Source organism: Typopeltis vanoorti, chromosome 19 (genome assembly GCF_054136105.1).
Source record: "Typopeltis vanoorti isolate ZY-2024b chromosome 19, IOZ_Tvanoo_1.0, whole genome shotgun sequence".
NCBI lineage: Eukaryota > Metazoa > Arthropoda > Arachnida > Uropygi > Thelyphonidae > Typopeltis > Typopeltis vanoorti.
The window spans coordinates 64,545,499-64,549,745 of record NC_143567.1 but is presented as its reverse complement, the minus strand read 5'-3'; positions in this window follow the sequence as shown (position 1 = coordinate 64,549,745).

Here is a 4,247-nt window from a genome sequence, read left to right as displayed (position 1 = left end):
TAGGCAACCAACGGAATATGCGAACACATTTTGTTGTGTTTGTTTAAGATATGGGAAATTGACTCAGAGTCCACGGCACATTTTTTGTACTTAATATAGTTCATAGTTCCGGACTGGAAAGTAAATCTAAGAATTAATTGTACACCAATATAGTTGGAGAAACTTGTTATAAATTTTATACACCATGATAATCTTAGTATTGAGAAGGGCTGACAGTTTTCTTTGAGTGTTAAAATATTGCATGACTCAGTGTTTATCCTATCCTCTCCCATAGTCCTTAATGGACCGTTGGGTCACTCATGACTGAGCCGTGAATATCTACTGGGCAACGAATTAAGACAGATGACGCCCATCTCCTCTTCTGTCTTCGTCTATATATCCTATGGCTGTATCCTGTATATTCACGGGTCCGGTTTGCCTGTTTGCGGGATGAAAAACCCCAGAATAAACTGGGGAAAAACCCTGCTGTCCACGCCCAAGACTTGGCTATGGCTGAGGAATATCCTTAAGCTCCTCATGTCTCAGACGGGAATCGAACCTAGGACACTCCTTCCCCAGGCATATGGTTGCGAAGCGCACAGCCACTAGGCTAACCGCGCGGACTCAGTGTATATACAAATGTTCAATTACTAAAATTATATGCTTAGAGTAGAGTTAAGAGGGGGGGGACCCTTTAATATTGTATGATCGTGTGTAATTGCCTTTTTAGTTTAAATAAACATGTTTGTTTTGTTAAAGAAGTGTAACGCCTGATCTTTATGCAATGCACTGTTTCCGAAAATTACGGTGGGAGCGAAGGTATTAAATAATAGCCACGACTGTTAATTAAGCTTTAGGATAATCTCAGAGTAGTCCACGCGGTTAGCCTAGTGGCTTTGCGCTTCGCAACCATATGCCTGGGGAAGGAGTGTCGTAGGTTCGATTGCCGTCGACGACATGAGGAGCTTAAGATCTTCCTCAGCCATATCCAAGTTAGCCGGTCTTCGGCGTGGACAGCACGGTTTTCCCGCCAGTTTCTCTGGTGTATTTCATACCGCAAGCAGGCAAACCGCCCCCGTGAACACACAGGGATACAGTCAGGAATACTTAGAGGCATAGGGCTGACCATCTTTTCCTCGTATTTCGGTTACGAAATCCAAGCATGCATGGAAGGTTGTGGACCTTAAAGGCCTGTTAAAGCCACTGGGATGGATGGATGGATGGATAATCTCAGAGTAAACTCTACTGGAAATTTTTGAACATATCTAATACTACAAGGAGAACCCTGGTGGTGCAGTCGTTAACTGTAAATAAATTTTCTAGAGTTCTCCCGGTATATGAAATAAATAACCCGTAGAGACGAGTAAAGTAAAGAAAGAAGAAAAATAAACACATGTAAGGGAGGGGGGGGATATTACAATGGCGCAGTCGTCGACATGATTAAATCCACAATAATTACACAATAAATCCAGCAATAGGCGAAAGTAAAATTTTTTTTCCTTAGTACTTATTTATTCATGTTCATATTCTGTTAGGTGAAATAATTTAATCATTATAATCATAAAGCCACAGCAAATGAGAACGTATTATTTAAAAAAAGAACAGAGAGAGAGAGAGAGAGAGAGAGATCGAATCTTTGGTGTTAACAATAAAGTATGGTCCAAAGAAATTTAATTATCAGTGTGTATTACATAATTTTTCAAAATGCATGTGGTATGTGTGCGTGGGTGGGTGGATGGTATGTATCTGTCTGTCTATCTGTCTATTTTACGATAAAAATAAAGTGATGGTAAATTCATAAGTGAGATCGTTAAATAACAATGAATAGCTGGGAATGGGGGAATTCTGAAGAGAATGAATGCTATTAACATAAGACATTTAGATTGTTTTGTAGTGGTGGTCATATGTGTTTGTTAACGTGATTTCTATTTTTTATAACGTACGGATGAAACAACGCATTTGGACTAAATGTTGTAGTTTCACTTCTAGCTGTGCAGATGTTTTAGATTGTGTGACAGATTGTTGAGCAATGTGTTTCAGGTACGAGACAATCGCACAGCTGAGCACGATAAAAGTTGTTACCCCGCTTAGTTGTGTAGAACGACGTGTTATGAGATACAAGTCTCTAGTGTTACTGTTTGTATTGTCATATACTATTAAGAAACTTCAACTACGAAATAGTACTAATAATTCTTAATAGTATACAGTGTGTTTACGTTTTATGCTCAGGATGTTATTCTTTGTATTCTAAGAGGTTTTTTGGATAACGAGTGGCGTATATTTGCCGTCCAAAGCAAAGGAACAGGGACAGCTACAATTGTTTGTGAAGTTGTACGTGTGAAGTTGTACTTGAAAACATTCTCATACCATCAGTGGTGAAGGATTGTATGATTTTTGGATTTTAAGTATTTTAGATTTGCGTTTTAGTTGTTTTCAATAACTGAACTGTGTAGAAGTAGTTACGCGGTATCATCTGTGCGTTGATATATTTGATCATTTATTGTACATGTTGAACATTCTGGGTTGAAAACAATGTTGAACAACCACTTTTAGAGGGGGCTTCATGTGGTACCTGTAGTCCCTGGAAATGATAGGTGCATATTTTTGTTAAGGATGTTTTGTCTTGTATAATGTGAGCATAACTTGGAAAACATTCTCATACGAGTCGGCTCAAAAATCACAAAACCAGCTTCGCAAGTTTTCTTTCTTTTTATTTCGAAATCTCATCTATATATAACTGAAGTCAGTACTTTCAAGAAGAGATCTATTTTACACAAGAAAATGGTAGAGATTGAAACTTAAACTGGTCATCAAACCATCACTATATGGTATGTAGATAGGTTATCAATCTTCGGCATTCTTTTCATTCGAAAATGGTAATAAAATAAGATAGCCATTTCTGAATTTGGGCAATTCTGAATTGCATCATCTAATTATGGGTTTTGTCTACCAAACTGCTAATTTGCAGCAAAAATATCAAGCTATTAGATAAAAATAGCCAATGCTGTAATTTTCGTTCCTAATCACAGCTGTAGTCGGACACAATCATTTTTAGTAATTACCACTGTTCCCACTGGCTTTAGTATTCTTTCAGTTTTCCCTAAATACACTGCGGCCATAGTATTCTGTTACAGTAAGGATGTTCTCTTCTACTAACCAGGAAACACTAATGCCAACAAATTCTGATTAATTTTCATTTACTTCCGTCTCCATATTTTATTCTAGATTGATGATCACTTTGGTCGAAAAATTTTCGGTTGCATTCAAATCTAGGAAGCGTAGAATTTTTCTGATCTTTTTCAAAAGGGAGACATTCTTTTATCCTGCAAAACGAGAAACCCTGTTAGAAGAGCACTTAAAAATTTCAAACAGCATAAGATGCAGATTCCATTAATAGAAGTTTCGTAATAACCAGGTTTTTAAGAAGCTGAGTTACACCATGAAAAGCCAAGATAAAGAACAGATTGGTAAAAATTATTAATGAGAAATAACCGGTAAATAGGTAACCCTACTAAATTTCTTAAAACCTGACCCACTCAAATAGGTAATTAAAATAGAAATAATTTTAAAATTATTTTATACACTTATTAATTTAAATGTTTGTATTCCTTAAATTGCACTAGCCTTGATCAAATGCTGACGAAGATTGTTATCTCCTAAAATATTTGGAAATAAGAATAAAATCAAATTCTTGTATTTAAGAGTGACTTTTTTTATGCTATCAATGATATATTTGGGTTAATATCTTATTAATATTTTAATATCAAAACCGTAATAACATTTAGGGTTTTACATGGCGATTATAGAACATAAACTGCATTATCTGCATTTCATTGCATTGATTCTGTTATTTTATTACATGTTTAAAACTTTTTATATTATTTATTACTGATTAATCACATTTTTCGTATTTTGCTTTTGTAACCATATTTCTATTCTCCTTTTTCAGACACATTCCAGAGAGAAGATGAGCATAAAATGCTAATATCCAAACATTTTGATAAAGAAAATTTGAAATCTGGTAACATTTTATTGTGAATTGTTTATTTGTTTCTATACTGAACGAAATGATTCTTGGACATATTCAAATTCTTATGGAAAGCGTAGAAAGAGTAAACCTCCTTTCCTTGAAATTTGAGCCATTGAAAGAACACTCAAGTGAAGGCATGGTATGTCGTACAGGTAGATGCAATTTAACACTACCTTGTTGAATCTATGCTAAACATGATATGTACTGTAATCCGTGAAAAGTGGGTCCAGCAGCGATG